The sequence below is a fragment of the Bidens hawaiensis genome, unplaced genomic scaffold (assembly GCF_021521415.1).
Source record: "Bidens hawaiensis isolate Kalapana, Puna unplaced genomic scaffold, B.hawaiensis_p1.1 tig00007615_1, whole genome shotgun sequence".
Classification (NCBI taxonomy): Eukaryota; Viridiplantae; Streptophyta; class Magnoliopsida; order Asterales; family Asteraceae; genus Bidens; species Bidens hawaiensis.
Genome location: NW_027491531.1, coordinates 638227 through 658654, shown reverse-complemented (window position 1 = coordinate 658654; position 20428 = coordinate 638227).

Sequence of the window (20428 nt, the reverse complement as noted above, 5' to 3'; positions counted from 1 at the left end):
ATCTCAACAGACACGCCAGATTCAGGGATATGCGACTCGGTGTCGTCATCTAAGGACTGATTGGTCATGGAAACCATCTCAATCTCTGAAATCTCCCTATCAAGAATCTGGGTGTCGGAGGCAGATACTTCACAAATTTTGTTGAAAAACTCCCCAACATGTTCCATGATGGTAACGATGAAGTATAAGGAGTCATCAGCAGACTTAGGGTGTTTCAGTGACTGTCGAACGTCAAAGGTGACGTTCTTATCCCCAACTCTCAAAATCAACTTACCTTCACAGACGTCGATCAACGCCTGTGCGGTGGCAAGGAATGGTTTGCTCAAGATAAGTGGGACACTATCATCATCGTTCATGTCCAAGATGACAAAGTCCACCGTAAAGATGAACTTGTCGACACGAACAAGCATTTTCTCGACCACCCCTCGGGGTTATTTCACAGAACGATCAGCAAGCTGGATACTCATCCGAGTAGGACGTGGTTCTCCTAGACCAAACTTATGATACACGGAATACGGCATGAAATTAATACTCGCACCAAGATCTGCTAGTGCATAAACTACCGTATCATCACTCAAGATGCAGGGAATCGTGAAACTCCCAGAATCGGACATCTTCTCAGTTAACTTTCTCTACAAGACTGCAGAGCAACTAGCACTCAAAGGGATGGAAGAGACTTCAGCAAACTTTTCTTTATTTGAAAGAATATCCTTAAGGAACTTTGCATATTTGGGCATTTGCGTGAGTGCCTCAAGGAATGGAACGTTAAGATGAAGCTTCTTCAAAAGATCAAGAAATTTGGAGTTCTGCTCCTCGTCTCTATCCATGCGCAGTCTCCCAGGATATGGAAGTCTAGGTTTATAGACTCTCGCTGGTTTGCTGGGTAACTGCTGGTTTTCAGCCTGTGTTGTACTTCCTGGGTTGCGCCTCTGATGCACCTTGGCCGGTGGAGACTCCAACTGAATCTCCTCGTCTACCTGCTCCTCTACATCTACTGCAGGCTCCTCAATGACTCTTCTCGTCGCCTCCTGACTCACGGGCTCGCTACTTGCCCCTGCACCGCTTCTCGTCATCACAACCTTCGCGAATGCCTTTAGATTTTGTTCAATATTACTTGAAAGTGTTCCTGGAGACCTCTCAGTCAGCCGACTTGCTATCTCTCCCATCTGCCGCTCAAGATTTTGAATTGACGCACCCTGATTTCTCATGAATGACTCGTGCACCCGAAATTTCTCTTGAGTCTCTTTGTGACGGGAGTCCTCTCGAGTCATGAGTTGCGACAACATCTGTGTCTATTGTGCCATCATCTCCTCTAACGTGGGCTTCTTCTCCCCTCTACTCGCTCCCTCACCGGAATCGTGGAATAGACTCTCACGCTGCTGGAAGCCGGACTGATTTCCGTTCCTCTAGTTAAAATTTTGATTGCCTCTCCACCCCGAATTATAAGAATTGAAAGAGTTTCGATTTTGGTTCGGATTACTAACAAAGTCAATAGCCTCCTCCTGGAAACCTACGGGGCACTGAACGGTATCATGCCCACCTCTACAGATCTCGCACAGCTTACTCTTCACCTGTAAGTCCTTCACAATCTTTGCCAAAGCCTCAACATGTGCCGCAAGTGCGGTACTCGTGTCGACCGAATGTATGCCGCGTGATAGGGAGGCAATGGCCTTGGTGCTCTTAGCTGGTGGCCGCTGGTATCCACTCATGGCTAACCCGTTAAACAAAGCAATGCATTCTTCAGTATCCTTCGTCGTCAATAAGTTACCTCCCACAGCCATGTTGAGCATAATCTGAGTCGCGTATGCCACTCCGTTATAGAACTTCTCAACAACTGCCCAGTCTTGTAGGCCATGGTTCGGACATAAAGCGAGTAAATTTTTGAATCTCTCCCACGCCTCGTAGAAGCTCTCGGTGTCCTCCATCTGGAAAGATTGAATCTGGTTATGCAAACTAGCGGCCTTAGCCGAAGGATCGTATATCTCAAGAAACTGGGTCTGCATGGTGACCCAAGTAGCAATGGATCCCTATGAGAGGGACTCAAGTCACAGAATCGCATAATCAACGAGTGAGAAGGAAAAACGCGGAGTTTGATGGCGTCTTCGGATACGCCGGAAAGATGAAAAGTGTCCCAAATACGTGTAATGCGAGTGAGATGAGAATGCGGGTTTTCGTGGAGCAACCCGTGAAATTGAGCGGAATGAGAAATGGTGTTCAGAATGTTCGATGGAATCTGCCAATTTGTCAGAACTACGATGGTTGGTAGAGCAATGCTGGATCTCGCGCCAGCATAGACCCGACTGGCCCGGTCTGCAACTTTCCTCCTCGGTGGTGGAACTATGTCGCCCATAATCCTATCCCTAGCGACGGATTCAGAAAAATTAGGAGAAGATGATGTATTACCAACAGATGTAGAAGAATTGGAAGACGGTCTGGTACGACGTGCATCACGAAACTCTCTCTCTGGTTCAAAAAATCCCTCGCATTCAACAATTAACATAAGCAAAAGAAACTAAAATTAGCTAACCTATTTAAACAAAGCAAAAGAAAAACAAGTAGCTAACAAGGTAAGTTCTAACTCGAGTCGTTCTCAATACGCCTCAAACCGTGTCCCCGGAAACGGCGCCAAAAACTTGATGTGTGTTTAAAAGATGTCTCTTTCTACGGAACTCACAACTAAGCTTTAAATTTATAAAACGGATTTTCTTAATAAAACTACACACAACGGCAAGTTTATCTATCGTAGGTACCATAGAACTAAGGAAGTCCGAGTATCGAACACGATGACACGTGAAAACGTCTAGATCACTAACCCTAGAAAAGACTTTCCTAAGAATAATATTATTAAATTGATTTTTAATTATTAAACTACTTAACCTAACTTACTTTAACCAAATTAAAAGACTAAACTTTAAAATACTTAGCGAAACTTTAAGAATGAGACTTAAAAAAGGAGAAAACGTCTACCTAGGTAAGAATCATATTGAAGATATAATAAGCTAATGGATTGAAGAATCTCGTGACACTGGTATCTAAGGATGACACAACTAAGGTTCACTCAAGAAACCTAGATCACCTCTCGGTCTCACCGACAAACTCTAACTTACACTTAATTGATTTTAATAACAAACCGGGAAACGAATTGCTAAAGTGTTCTAATGTCGACTCTCCTCGGGGTCTCACAGACACACGACCCTAATAGAAACGAATACTATGCAACCAAGGATAGAGGAACCATTTGGTTCAACTTAAACTAGATCAACTAATCGCTCACAAACCCAAACCCGAAAAGAACCGAACACGCTCTCGCGCGATCCTAACCCTAACAAGTAAAAGCTATGAGACGACCTTACTTCCTATCACCTCTCGGTATCTAAGAATTGCCTACCCGCTGAATCTAATCAATTAACACACCCACTTAAACCCTACGGTTGTACACCATGCAAACAATCTCTAAACACAAAGAAAAGAGTTCAAACAAGCTAAAATCAATCAAAACTGATTCAATCAATCAAAGCAAGAGGTATATGAGTATAATTAATAGAAACACAGACACTAAACACAATCTAATTCAATATTAAACCAAACTTTCATTAACAAATCAAGTCATGATGATCAACAATCCATAAAACTTACTAAAACCTAACAATATTCATCTATCCTAGGTAGAACTAACAAGTTTAGCCTAACATGATTTTTGGACAGCAGCAAATACTTAATGTAAATATCATAAAACTCAACCAAAACATAATTATACTCATTCAAAAATCAATATCAATCAAGCACAAATCAATCTTCAATTTACTTGCAAAACAATCAAGTTAAAAGATTAAATCAACTAGTTATGAATCTTGAACAAGAACACAAAGTTTATGGCTGTAATACGCAACTATATGGCTGAGTTTATTGATGAAGATGAACCCTAGCTGTTGTAACAAGTTGTCCTTAATGATCACATTCCTCTCCTAGACACCACAAAGCTCACAAAAAACTTTTTTCTCTTCTTCCCTTGGCTGCCTGCTGCGATCGGACCAGTTAGGAGGAGTTTGGTTTGAGATTTTATTGTTTCACCTTTGTTGTTATTGTTTGTGATCTCCTCACGTGGGAACCAATTCCCACCACACAAATTTAATTTGTGTGTTACCTTAAAAGAAACACTAAAAATTTACCACACAAACAACAAACCAAATTTCTTTCTTTCTTAAGATTCCGATCAGCAAAAGTGAGCTAGATGCTTGCTTAGGGTTCTTTTATTTTCTTTTGTTATCTTAATATAATATGCATGAAAGGCTTGGATCTTGTGGGCTTGGGTCGGGCCTTGAGTTGTAGTCTTTAAACTTGACCAAAAAGGCCTCTTTTGTCTTCAAAAACCCGAACCTTTTCTCTTGTAAAACTCATAACCTACAACAATTATTAAGCTTTGTAAGATCATATAAAAACAAGCCATTACTATTATTTATTATAGGATTAAACACTTAAAATATGATAAAAATGTATGGAAAATAGGTGTGTTTTACAACAGATCAACATCTTTCTTATCTAAGTTCATCCCTTTTTACTTTTTATTATTATTTATTTTTATTCTACTAGCTCAAATTAATTCTTCCAGCGTAATTAATATTTTAATATTAATCATGGAAATTTCGGGACGTTACAAAAATATTGTATGAGTTAAATAAAAAGAATTCATAAATTAATTTAGCATGTTAAAAAAAGTCATAACAAACATATTAAAATTTATGCTCTAGTTTATTGGCCATAGTAATGTATTTAAAGATAGTTAATGCATTGACTGTGATTTAAAAATAATTAATGTATTGACTATGATTTGAAAATAGTTCTAATTGTCATATGATATAAGTTGGCATTCAATATGAATTTAGAATAATTTAAAGAAGAAAATCTAAGAAAACATGATATTTTATTTTCTTTTTGAATTATTTAATTATGAAGAAAATCAAAGAAGTTCTTGTTATATATGGAAAAAATAGGGCTGGACCAATAGGGAGATGATTAAGAGAAAAATTATTCTTAGAGGGAAAACTTAAAACTCGTAAAGAATACTTATAATAAACAAAAATATTTTCAGGTTTTTATTTTCCTAACTTCCATTCTTCGTATATTTTGTTACTCTTCATCGGAAAAAAATAAAAAAAAAAGTCGATGTAGTGCACATACGTAATATTGTGCAATATTGTTGTATTACATATATGTAATACTTTGTACTTTATGTTCAGTAGTGTTTGATTTCATATATTTAGTATTTGTGTATTGTATATGTGCAGTAGTGTTATAATATATGTAAAAAAATATTCAAAAAAAAAAAGTCAACGTGGTGCACATGTGCCTTAGTGTTTTATTACACTTGCGTGCTAGTGTGTATTCGATGTGTGAATTAGTCTTGTATTGCATATATACAATAATGTATATCAAATATGTGCAATAGTGTTTTATTCTATGCAATACAACACTCTTACATATATGTAATACACACTATTGCACATATGCACTGTCACACCCCGACCAAAGGCGGTGGAACATGCCGGAGCGTAACATATTGATTGGACAGTAGCTCAAAAGACACTAATTAAAACGACAATAATTATTTAATTTCATCAATATTAACAAGTACACAAGTTCAATAAACAAAAAAATTACATCATACTTTTGTATTTTGAATAAATATCAAAAGGTAAAACTAATATCTTCAATCTTGAGCAATATCAATTACTTGTATCTGTAGCATGTATAAAAATAGAGTTTGTCAACACGAATGTTGGTGATAATACATAAGTTTTAGTGTGATATATATATATACATATATATATATATGGTGGGGTTAAAATAAAAAGTGAAGTACTAAAGAATCATTTTTAACTTTTTTAAAAATAATATTTTGCGCTTTTTTTTCTTTCCTTCTAATATGATGATATTGTTCCTAAAAAAACTAAAAAAAACTGTTGATGTAATTCCTATGTGAATTAATGTGTATTGCATATATAAAATAGTGTTTTATTGCATATAATACAACACAAATGCATTATATAATACACACTATTGAATATATGCGAATACAACACTAATAATTGTATACAAAACACACTATCAGATATATGTAATACAACACTAATGCACATATGCACTATATCGATTTTTTATATTTTTTATATAATATAACACTATTGAAAATATACAATACAAACAACTGTATATATGCTATTCAACACTATTTCAAACATCAAAATGCACACTATTGCACATATGCATTATAAAAAAGTCGATGTATTACATATATGCATTACAACGAGTTTTTTTATAGTTTTTTTTTTGTGGTGAAGAATAACAACATACAAAAAGGATGAAAGAAAAATATTTTTTTAATTAAATTAAAAATACTGTATTATTAGTTCTCTAGTTCTCTCTTGATCCTTTCATGTATATATATATATATAGGTAAATAACAATTTATATTTAAATGGTGAGCATTACAGATCTTATTAAAATGTAAACAACTAAACAGATGTGGATACGTTCCTATTGATACAAAATCAACGTACTTGGGTATTGTGTTGGTTGAAGGGTCACAAGACTGGAGAATGAACGAGAGGCTAACAGAGCTCTCATTGCATGTCAACAAAGGTTGATCGACACGCTCCAAAGAAGGATTGACGGTCACCAAACTTTATTAACCAATCAGTCGCTGACAAGTGCTGAACGCCATAATGATGTTATGAGGTTCGATATAAGGGTTTTGTTCCGTGAAAATGACTTGCCCTATTCTTCTCACAATACAACAAGTTCAAGAACTGACTTCGCTTTAGATATTGACCGTCTGAGGGTAGAGATTGAAAGACTTGAGGCTCGAGTAGTGTTTCTTGAAAATGACAAATGGTCTTCAAGAAATGATGCGACCTTCATCGCTGAGAATGCTGAACTGAGGTCCGAGATTGATCGGTTGAAAACAAGGTTGGAAGAACATATCCATCTTAATGAGGCTCAAGTCAAGCTAAATGAAGATCTATCTATTAAATACCTTGCTTCCTTTTAGATATGGAGAACGACTGATAAAGATGTCAAAAATCTCAAGGCTTGTTTGAATATCGTCTTTGGAAACTAGGTAAATTCCGAGGATGAAGATGATGATAAGACGAAGAAGAAAGGTCAGCTTGTTATGGCTAATACTAGTGTTGGTGCAAGTGGTGTTGGTGTTGTTGGTGCAAGTGGTAGTGGAGTTGGTATTGCCGTTACAGGTGGTGACACAACTGTAGTTGGCATAATTGTTAGTGTTGGCTTTTTTTGTTTAAGAGACGTCCATCTGGTTAATTCGGCTATTTGAGGAATCGTTTAGGAAAGTGATGATGAAGAAGAGGAATCAAATGAGAATGATGAGGATAACTAAGATGATCCTCGTGATAGTTATGAATAAGGGTCGGATGGTGATGATTCTGATGATGGAATAATGATGGTGGTAATGGAGGTGTTGGTGTCGGTGATGCCAGTGGAGCAGGTAAACAAACTGTTCCGCATGATGAAACGCCACGTGATCCTATGTCTAGTGATGTCTCCAAGGAAACAAGAGAACGAGATGCTGCTCTGGAGGAAGACTTTAACTCCGCTTTCATTGTTGATGAATTTGCAGGTACCCAGTCTCAAGAGAAATAAGCTTTTGATGGTGAAATAAACTACTCCCCAAATCCAGATACATCAGCTCGTGGTGACAGAACCCATATCCAACATATGTTGTTGTGATGGCTCTTCTAGCAAGTGTTATTGAAGTTTCTCAAGTGCCAAAGATAAGGAAGAAGAAATGGTACAGTATCGGCAGGAATGCAAGTGTCAGGTGCCGAAACTATGTGTACCATGATGACTCTCCCATTTAAAACTGCAAGTGGCACGCCAACAGCTGATCATGGGCTATCAGACGTGCAAATGGAGATCTCACTTACATGCACTACACAGACATGCATATATTGTCTCAACTTGACATGAATTACTTCAGAAGAATTATGGGACATGGTACTACCGAGAAGAAGCTGAAAGGTTGGTTCAAGCGGTTTCAAAGCAAGGAGTGGAAGAATGACTACCCAAATTTCAAGCTTAATAAGGGGCGGTCATTCTTGCATCCTGCTGAGGTTGATCCGACCACTAGTATGAATAGAAGAGCATGGATGTACAAGATGTCTAAAGATGGGTGTTGGGTCATAAATTGGTTAGAGTGACGCATATCAAAAGGCCACGACATGATCAAGACTAAAGTGAAATAAACGAAGTCGAGTAGAAGAATTTCATTATGGTTGTGATGGTGTAATACCGAAATCCCTATGGATTTCGGTTTGTCTAGTAACACCGAAATCCTTATGGATTTTGGTTAGGCTAGTTTAGGCCTAGTTGGGCTTGGCCTTTGAGCCTTTTAATGGTAACCCTATATATAGTTAATGTTTAGTCATTAGTTAAGGTAAGAAGTTGTTGAGCAATTAAAAACACATAGCCACCATTAAATTACAAAGTGCTTAGAAGGTTATAGATTTATGTATCTGACGATTTATTTATATTATAATCGTATTCATTGAAACCGTATCATCTAATCACGTTATTTTTATTCGTATTCCTGTTCTTGAATCACCGCGGTATTTGGATTCCGCACAAATATCGTGTTCAAGTTGATATCATACTGTAGTGATCTAGATTCGGAACTTACAATTGGTATCAGAGCCTATTGACCTATTCTAGGCTTGGGTTGTGATATCACGAATTCAAAGATTGTGTTTGGTGTTTCTTTTGGTGGCTGTGTTGGTTTAGTTTCTGGTGAATTGTTCACCGGAGTAGATGGAAACTATTTTGGGTAGGGATTGAGTTTATTTTGGTCAAAATTCAAATCCCACAAATTTCATGATTTAGTTTGTTGCCAAAACTACTCAGTGAAAGTTGTTAAAGGGGTTCTTGGTTGATTCTTGATCGTTTTCAGGATATGTTGAGAGTTTTCGGATATCATTTGATTGTTTCGGGCTCTTTTGAGAGTTTTCGGGTATAATTTGATTTATTTTCGGTCTTTAAGAGTGTTCTCATATTCAAGTTAGTTGTCGGCATTCAAAGAGTTCTCGGGATTTCGTGTTCTCGGTAGAGTTCTCGGGTTCTTGGTGTTAACTTAATGTTGAAAGTTCGTTCTCAAGTTTACAAGGGTAACCTACTACATCATAAACAACATTCATGGCTTTTTCCATTCAAGCTTCTTCCATGCCAACTAAGGTAACAAATAATATATGTTCTAAGCCTTACATAGAGAAAATTGAATCGCTTAAAATCCAGAATAACAATACTATCAGGGTGATGAAAGGGTTAAATGTGCAAACTATATTATGAAGAAAAATGAGAAAATACTAAAAGAAAAAGTAAATGCACAGCATAAGGATATACGTCAACTTCAAGAAGATTTGAGTGTAAAATGTTGTCACCACTTAGATGCTAAGAAGCGTATTGCTGAAATAACTACCGAAATAGATGCATCTAAGAAAGAACTTGAAAAATTAACTGTTAAATTTGAAAATGCCGATTTTAATTTTAAGAAATTTTATGTATCTAGTGAGGTGGTTGAGAACATGATTAAGCGTCAACTAAAGTATAAAACTCAGAAAGTTTAGCGGTTAGGATATGAAAATGTGCCTCCTCCTTTTAATCATAACTATACTAGTATGCCTGTAACTGAAGAGGAAAATGCTAGGGAGGAGAACATGATATATGGTAAACAGGTTCAACCTAAAATTATTGGATCAGGAACCCTAGAGGTAATTAAACTTGATTTTAAATGTGTGAACTATTTTGATGTTTCTACTTCATGTGCAGATATAGTAAATGTTGTCTCTTCTGATAGTGAAGGGCTTCAGGCTAGTGAAAATGAATCTTATTCTAACTTGTTATCAAATTCTGATGACACAATAACACAAAATTGTGCTAATAATAATACACATAGTCGTGGCAACAAAGGGAAGGTAGATAAGAACTCAGCACAACAAGGACAGTCTCATCCTCATAGGTCCTCCGGATCTCCACGTGCTGATAAATCATTGGGTGCTATTTATATTAAGAGTCAAACATGTTACCACTGTGGCACACTGGGACATATAGCCAAAAATTGTGTTCATCGTCCATATGTTCCCTATTACAACCAAAATCAGAAGGCTACACCAAGGGGCAAGAAAAATGGAAAAACCTTTCCAAAGAAGAAACTCGAATCAATCTTAACTTCACGTCCTTCCCAACATGAGGCAAGTGCTTTCGTTTATGTTAGAAGAAAGAAGAAGTCGTGTTTCGTCTGCGGGAATGGAGGGTATTTGGCAAAGGAGTGTCACTACCGTCCTGTTAAAAGATAAGCTTCCCAGGTGAAAGGTAATAAGTTTCAACTAAATCCAGTGGTTAAACAAAATTCCTATTTTGCAAAACCACGAGTATCTGTACAACGGGTCATAGATACTCAAGGATTCAAATTTAGTATGACAGGTTTACACTCAAATGATTTAAAAACTATTAAAAAAATAGATTTTCATAAATCAAAGAGTGTTGAAAGTTCTAATAATTCGAATTCGAATTGTTCAACTCCAAAGTCTGTTCTTTCCAATTTCACTAAACCAAAACGGACTTGGAAACTTAAAACTCAACAAGCAGAACATGTAATAACAAATGTTTCTGTTAAAGATGGGAAAGATATGATTTGGTAACAGGTCACATATGTTGATGCTCATGGGAACCCCAAGACTGACTTGGTTCCTATGTCCAACTGATCGCACTATGCGTGTAGGAACAACCACAAATTCTAGGGTTGTTCAAAACCTGATATCCGGAGTTTCAGATATCCGAACATTTCCGATAGTTGATTTCACTATCCGAATCCGTATCCGAAATTTCGGATTGATATCCGAAGTTCGGATATTCGAAATTTTGGATATCCGAACGGATAGTGAAATGGATATCCGAAAATGGAAAAAAAATTGTTCAAAAGGAAAATTACATCATGTCACAATCCAAGTTTCCAATCCAATATACTCAATGTTGTTCATAAATAAAACAAATGTAAGGCCCCGAATCCGGTAGCCCTACTTTAGCGTCGGATTTACTCATAAACACAGTTCTTACAAATCAGAGTAATTAAAACTTTCGCGGAACATTAAAAACTTTCATAAAACATTACAGCAATCCAAAACTTGCCTTAATTAAACATTCTTGTCTTTCAAAATAAACGTCAATTAACATTAAAACATCTTGAGTCTTCAGATGCCAGTCTTCTATTTGCCCACCATGTGCCCGCTCAAGCTAGCCGTCTCATTCTACTCACCTGCGTGCATACTAAAAGTCAGCTATGCTGAGTGAGTTCTAGTTAATCGGACGCCATACAATACATACACATACATACATATCCGAAGATACATATCCATACTTAATCCGTTACCCTACTACCATACATACATACATATCTACAATCACTAACCTCAGTCTACCAAGAGTACGTTCATAGTCCGCCGTCTATACCTGTACTCAAGATCGTGAACACGTAAAAGGTCCGCAGTCCTTACCTATGTTCACCAATTATGGTACGTGCAAGGTCCGCAGTCCTTCCCTGTACCATCCTATATTGACAACACGTACAAGGTCCTCAGTCCTTCCCTATGTTGCAACCTAAACCATAGCACGTACGAAGTCCGCAGTCCTCCCCTATGCTAACACAAACATAGCACGTATAAGGTCCACAGTCCTTTCCTGTGCTGACGCCTATCTACATTACGTATAAGGTCCGCGGTCCTTATCTACGTTTACATCTATCATCTACATCACGTATAAGGCCCGCAGTCCTTAACTACGCCATCACCTGCCAAGTCTATGTCCAACAGAAGTTAGAGGGATTCGCCATCCTAACTTACTATGTCGAACGTAGGACTCACATACCATTAGTGTACCTGTATATACATACTTCACATATACAATAATTACATTATAGCATAAGAACACTCTAGGCGTTCTTTACATCATTCATTTAACAACCATACCCCTTGTCGATACGTGCAATATCTGAAGATCGTTCACGCCCCGACAAGTGTTCATTTGTAATGTTCATACATCTTCAATATATAATATTCGTACCTTTATTTTTAACCTGACAGTACGCGCAATATCCGAAGATCGTTCGCGTACCGACAAGCAATCATTCATATCTATCACATATATCACATATGGCATACACTTATCACTTAGGATAAATGTATTAACAACACATCGAGTATGCACACAGCCCCGAAAACATAACAAAGAATGGGGCTAGAAACTCACCTGAATCCTGTTACGCTCTCCGTTAATCGTTATTCCCTTCTTGAGCTGTGCACGGCTAACTGTATAATATTTACATGTATCAATTAACTTCTACTACTCATGTTGTATTTCTATCGTTATATAACCCACAACGAACGGGGGTCCGGGGGCAGCGCCCCTGGCAGCGGGGTCTAGGGGCGGCAGCCCCTAGCAGGGTCCAAGGGGCAGAGCCCCTGGCTGGGGTCGAGCTTAACATTAAGCGAACTAAATCCAGCGAACTTATCATTAAGCGAACTTAACATTAAGCGAACTTAAGCATAGGCGAAGTTGTCATCAGGCGAACTTAGCTTATGGTGAACTTAACATTAAGCGAACTTAAGCATAGGCGAAGTTGTCATCAGGCGAACTTAGCTGCAGCGAAGTTGTCCAGCTGCAGCTACTGTTCGTTCTTAAATCCCATAATCATCTTCGTTTCTTAACCAAATAACTCGATTTAGGTATCAACCGAATCGTCTGACCAGCGCCTACAAACCCCAACCATCAAATCGGCCTAACATCAATGTTTAAGGGGTGCGATTTAGGCATATAGGTTACGGGTTCTTTTATCAATCGATTAACCCATCAAATCTTAACCATTTTCTGTAATTTTAGCTTTGTTGGATTCGTTTTAACCATACAAACATAGATCTATCATTTCTATACTAATCCAAACCTAAACGAACAAGTTCTCGATATAAACGTACCGTAAACGAGTCGAACTACGAACACGATCTGGTCTTTGATGTTGCTTTGGTTCGTCACGACGATCTAGCACCAACAAGCTCGGGACCTCGCCTTTGGATCTTGGTTCGGGTTGTGTGTGTGTTTTGGGTGTGTGTAGGGATTATGGAAAGATGGAATGGGAAGTTAGGGTTTTAGGATGGTTTAAAGGGTATTTATGTCCCTTAAAGCCCATGGACCTAAGGCCCATCCCACCATCTTAATCCATGTAATTACCCAAGTCCATGATTCTTTCTATATTTAATATTAATTAAATATTAACACTCGTTTTTATATCATGGACTTCTTTTATTTACTAATATAAAATTCGGGATGTTACAACAAACAAACAAAGTAACAAACATACAGACAATCCAGTGATTCAAATGAAATAATATTCTAAAACAAAAATCTTAATGTTAACAAAAACAAGATTTTTCATGTCGTCCTTCCGTAACAAACAAATCTAAAGTCTACAAATCTGTTCTTAATTAACAATTAGTAACAGATCTAGACAATCGGACCATCACTCCACCATCGTCGGAAACCTAAACAACAACCATTGTTGGAGGGAGAAGCGGCGAGCACCGGATGTGAGGACCTATGAGATCTGGAGAGTAAAGGAAGTCAGATGTGAGGAAATGAGAAGAGGAAGAGAGCCAGTGAAGTCAAGGAGAAGAAGCAACGCTTGTTGGTAAAGTGAGTAGGGTTCAAAAAACTTTAAGATGTTATATATTTGAATATAAAATATAATTAAAAATATTAAATTTAGTTGTTCGGAGAGTTCGGATAGTTCGAATATCCAAAAACACCCAAAATTACTATCCGAATCCGAATTTTCAGATATCCTGGATTCGGATATCCGAATTTTCGGATAGTTCGGATCCGGGTTTTCGGATAATTCGGATATGGATCCGGATCCGGATTCTTTTGAACACCACAAACAAATTCAATGTTTATTAAATGGTTTGTTCTAGGCACATGACAGGGCAAATATCCATTATTCTAAGTCTTTAAACCATAAAATGGATTATTTGTTGCCTGGATGGGATTTTAGGGTGATAATTTTTAATTTACTCTCCAAGGGCAGACGGGGTGGTGTGTGATGGGGCTTCCACCAAGCGTGGTGGAGCGTGGAACACCGCCACCAGTCCCCCCCCCCCCCGGTCACGAGTGAAGGGGGAAAAGCATGGTGGTGATCATGCTTGAAAGATTGAGAAGTTACCGCTGGTGGGTGGGGTTGGGGGGTTGGTTGTGACCGTTGGAATGTTTTAAAAAATTAAATTTTTTAAAACAATATAAATAACCTACCATTTCAGTCCAACTCAAAATCAAATCCCATTCAAAGCAATCTCAATCCTCTACTACAAAAACCTATTTCTTTCACCATTTTAAAACAAAAAAATATGGAATTTCCGAGCAACTTGTTACCGCTACCCACCGATAGCTCTTCGTCTTCGGATGATGACATTCTTGAATGGTTCCCTTTGTTATATAAAGAACTTGAAGGCTCGAGCCGTCCAAAGAAGAAAATGGTGAATCGTGATCGCATACATGCCCACGAAGTGCTAATGAACAACTATTTTGTGGAGGATCGTTTTCCGAAATACAATGACGAGACGTTTAAGGATCGGTTTCTTTTGCTGAAATCTTTATTTTTAAAGATTGTAGCCGACGTCGTAGCAAGCAAAGAATGTTTTCAAGAATCTTACGACGCGAGGGGCAAACGAATCGCCACTTCAAAAATGCACATCCGCTATTCGTCAATTAGCGACAGGTAACCCACCCGACCAAATCAATGAATACTTGCAAATGTCTCAGAGAACTTCACGTGAATGTCTGCAATTCTTTTGTAACGCGATTATTAAATTGTATGGCAAAGAGTTTCTAAGAAAACCAACAAGACACGACATTACACGTCTTTATGCCGTGCATGAGGCTAGATGGCATTTTCCAGGGATGCTCTGTAGCATCGATTATACACATATCGAATGGAGGAGTTGTCCACGGGAGTTGCAAGGGGCCTATATTAGGGGTGATATCAAACGACCAACCATCGCACTTGAAGCGGTTGCGTCAAATGATTTATGGATTTGGCATTCTTATTTTGGTGTTCCTGGCTCAAACAACGACATTAGTGTTCTATACACATAACCGTTGTTTCAAAGCATACAGATGGTACCACAGCCTTCTGTCCGTATTTTGTCAACGGGAGATATTAAAGACGTGGCTACTTTCTTGTTGATGGTATCTACCCGGCGTGGTTTGTTTTTGTGAAAGACTTTTTATTTCATGTCGAGGTCAAGGAAAAGGCGTTCAAGAAGTTGCAAGAATCGGCAAGAAAAGATGTCGAGAGAGCTTTCGGTGTCTTAAAGGGTAGATGGTGCATACTTAGTCGCTCGGTTCATGCAATGAAAAAACCCATGATCTATAACATAGTATATGTGGGCATCATAATGCACAATATGCTAATAAAAGAATACGAACGTGCAATTTCTCCAGATTGGGTACGGTATCCTCCTACTCAAGTTCTCGTTCCTGAAAATGTGGAATTAGACTTGCGGGATGAAGATATTCACCATCGGTTGAGATATGATCTAGTTGAACTTGTAGGTTCTTTAGGTTTGGAATTTCCAGATTCGGACGAGGAGGAGATTGTTTAATGTAACTTTTTATTTTTTGTTGTCGATTTTTTTTAAATTTATTTTATATTTGTAATATATATTCTATGTAAATGCAATATTTATTTAACCTTGTTTTATTACATATATAATTTAAAAAAAGATAACACTAAACCATCACACCACCACCCCCACTAAATTCCATCACTAGTGATGTATTTGGTTGGGGTGAGGTGGAACCATGTCATTAGCTGGTCAAAGTGATAGAAATACCATCACAATAAACCACCCCATCCCCCCCCCCCCCCCAAGTGTGTAGGAACAAATTTGGGAATTCATTGCATATTAAAAGTTTGTTCCAGACATTCAACTCGTAAGGATGCATAATCTCAAAAACCAAGCTTATTCTTAGGGGGAGATTCACACAAAGGGGAAAATGTTGTCTTGAAGATAAAAGGTAACCGTATCACTTTGGTATGAAAGATTGATCAGTCAAAAAGATTTTAAAATTATGAATTTTTAGTTAAATTTGTAAATAAAAGTATATTTCTTTCTGGTAAATTTTATGAACAAATTTAGGGGGAGAAAATTAAAAATTCAAAAAGAGTGTGCGTGTGTTCTTTTAAATCTTTTTTTTTTTAATTCAAAAATATTTTTGCACTCTTTCGCTTAAAATTTGTCGGTCACTTAAGTTTGAAGGACATATACTTGTATATGTTTGGTCTTGTTATCTACTTGTAAACATACGGGATAGCCATTCGCCTGAAGACTGAAAGTGACTATGGTGACTGAATTTAAAATGTCTTTTAAATAACTATATGGGAAGTGATATGATTATTCAGTTTAAAGCTTTATAGAAGCTTTAAATATTTTCAAATGAAAATTTGATCCAACCTTTGGAAAATGATAGTTAGATTGTTTTTGTGTGCCTAACGTGTGAAGTTACTAGGCTTAAAAGACTTCTGAGCAATCATTGATTTGTATGGTAGCTTTTCATGATGCGTAAAAGTTGAAGTGATATAAACTAAATCTGCTAAACTTACTGTGGATAGTCATTTTGAAGATATGTGCATGTCTCTAGATACATCACTCCGAGTGATAGGCAGAAAAGCAATTACCCAGTCATACACGAGCCCCGTTAGTGTCTTGATCACCAAAAATATTATGTTTCTAAGTTATTTAAATAAGTTAATTTAAAAAAAATACTATATAATATTGTGTCATTAAAATTTGTCTTTCAAAAGCTTAAAGGGTCAAACTAGAAATAAAAGGGTGGGGCATTCAAATGAGTCCTAAACACCCTAAATGTAAGGCATGTAAGTCCGAATGGCTTGTAAGTCCAACGTTCAACCTTGAAGCTTAAAATGTTTTGTTTGTATAGAGAAAATCTTTTGATCTAGCACTAGGGGGTTGAAGTCAAATTGGGGTGATCTAGGAAAAAACAAATACGCTATGAGAAGAGATAGGAGGCTTCACGGGTCTATAAGTGATGTCCATCTAAGCTTTATGCCTAATTGAACATATTTCGCAAAACTGACACAATGAAAATCATGCTAAGTTTCTCAATACTTGCTATCAACCTGTATCTCTATCTCATAATAATGCTGAAAATGAATCATTGTGAAAGCATCTTAATCAATATGATTCCATGTTCGGATCTTTTCACAAAAGTTTTCTACCTTATCGAAACTGAAATTTGATCCCAAAAAATATGTTAAAATTACAAGAAGGTTGGGTGGTTAAATTACTTTGTTTTGGCTTTTGTTCTCAGCCCATGAAATCTGATATCGGTTATGTGTGTTATAATTGGTTTAGCTGGTATGATCTCATTTCAAGTCTTTTCATGAAAATCATAAAAATCAGAATAATAAAAAAAATTACAAAAATATGTCTGTCTTATTTTGTTTTATTTAATTATTTTCAAAATATTTTGGTTGATATTTCTATCAAAGTTGATTGTTCTTTCAAGAATGATTTCTTGCAATGGAATCATATGAAGTATCTAAGATTCAAATTAGATAATGTTGTCAATAAGGGGGAGATGGTATAGTATTAGATGCAGATGCTGAAGTTGCTGATTATGTTCAAGTAAAGATTTTGAAGGTTTTGAAAGCATCAGACTAAGGGGGAGATTGTTGGGTCATAAATTTGTTAGACAGACGCATATCAAAAGGCCACGACATGATCAAGACTATAGTGAAATAAACGAAGTCGAGCTGAAAAATTACATTACGGTTGAGATTGTGTAATACCGAAATCCCCGAAATCTTTGTCTAGTAACACCGAAATCCTTTTGGATTTTGGTTATGCTAGTTTAGGCCTAGTTGGGCTTGGTCTTTGGGCCTTTTAATGGTAATCCTATATATAGTTAATGTTTAGTCATTAGTTAAGGTAAGCAGCTGTTGAGCACTTAAAAACACACAACCACCACTAAATTACAAAGTGCTTAGAAGGTTATAGATTTATGTATCTGACGATTTATTTATAATATAATCGTATGCATTGAAACCGTATCATCTAATCTCGTTATTGCTATTTGATGTATTATTGTTCTTGAATCGCCGCGATATTTGGATTCCACACAAATATCTTGTTCTAGTTGATATCATACTGTAGTGATCCAGATTCGGGACTTACAATGGCTTAGAAATATATCATGGAGAACCATTCACACTCAACATGCTCTATGACTTCGTTGAATCGGAGTTCGACAACAACGCTGGGGAGGTGGTCATTCACTATGAGACCATGCATGACGTGCATGAGCTAGCGGGTCTAGACAAGAAGGATTTGTTGAAGCTTTACAATTCTCCTTTGTCCACAGTTGAAGACGTTCGAAGGGACAACACTGACAAGATAGATTGAGAAGTTCAACAAGTTCGTTCATTACCTTGTTGACAATGAATTATTTTGATTATGACTCTCCCTTCGAGTACGAGACCGACTGAAGATAGAAGCCGAAGAAATAATACTAAAGACTAGAGGTAGATTGTTAGGCCCTATTTTGTTGTTTAGTCTTTTGTATTATTTCATGATGTATTTGGATAGCTTTCGGTTTCGTTTTGTATGTTTAGGTCAAAGGCCATGTATTGTTAAATTAAGCCGTAAATAATGAAAGATATGCATGCCATGCTTCTCCTATAAATAGAGAAGCACGGGCATGCATACAACAACCTTTTTACAAAACCTTATCAATTTTTCTACCAACTCTCTCCCCCTTTCTCCCTTTCTTTCCTCTTACGGAAATAACCAAACACTCTCAAGATCCGAGATCTCGATTACACCCAAGTAATTTATGCTAGCTTGGTGTGATATTGATCCAATAACATAGTTGTTTGATCCGTTCTAAGGACCTACACTATTTATTTCAAATTCTTATTTATTTTAGAGATTTTAATGGATGGATGCTTTATGTGTTATCTTTACTTCATACTCTATGTCATAGAGAAAATATAAGTTGTGAGGCTCCAATATATGTGATCTAAGTCTTAGATAATAGATAAGACGGAGAAAGATAGAGGTTGACAAGGAGTGATTCAAAGGTGGAGTGTGGTTCCATTTTCATGGGACCATATTAGGCAAAGGTTTTTTTTAGAGATAAATATTACACCTAAAACTACACCAATAACTCTGTTCTTTTATCCAGTTTTAAACATAGGATCTCTACTATAAGAGATAAGTGTCTTTAATAAGTGAACTTGCCTCGAAATTAATGGGCCAAGTAAAATTTGATTAAAGTGCTTTAACTTTTGTTACTATTTATAAACAAGAAAGGTTTCACAATGAGGCTATTTGAAGATATTGGTAATTCTATAATACACCCTTTGTCCTTCTTCAAGTGTCATAGTTTGAAAAACACAAAATTTAAGATAGATTGAATGATTAATTTTTTGTGTACAAAATGACAACAATGCCCTTGGAAATTGGGTCCATCTATATTGTATATTAATTCGAGTTGTATGTGTTTAAGGTAAACTTGGAAATTGGCTAATAAATTTTGAAAATTGACATTTGTAATGGGAAAAAATTGAAATATGAACACTTTTAATGGGACGGAGGGAGTACAAATTTAACAGGGAGGTCTTGGCTTCTTGTTCTACTTGAAACAAAAAAATTGGGGGCTCAAATTGGGTTAAGGTGTTTTCTCACCTGTTGGGGGTGGGTTTCCTTCTTATGATGCAATGGAGATGATCAGGTGGATCAGTGGCCCGTCATTGATCTGAATTAGTCGTAAAAAAATTGGGGGCTCAAGTTGAGTTAGTGTGTTTTCTTACCTGGGTGGGTTTCCTCCTGATGATGAAATAAAGATGATCGGGTGAAATCAATGGCTCGTCGTTGATCCGAATTACCTGTTAAAAAAAGTCTAAATAACAAGATTTCGAATTGGCTTTTAGTACACTTTACTTAACTCGAATGTGGTGGTTAATTTCGAATAAAGTCTTTAAATGCCTCACTCTAACCAACTGAACTAAAAATCATTGGCAAGAAAAATTATAAAATTATTTACAAATCACAATTATATCCAATGTTTTGAAGCTTGGACTGGTCCGGCCGGGACTCGGTAAGCATGTCAGTCGGGTTGCAGTATTTAACCCGTTTTCTAAAAAGCCAACCGATTTTTACTGGCAGCGATCGTACCGGACCCGGTGACCCGCCGGGTGGACAGTAGAAAATCGATATTCTTATCATCCTCGTTTCCATCTCTTGCACTTGTTCTTATTATGTAATCAACACAAACTATAGTGAAATTTAGA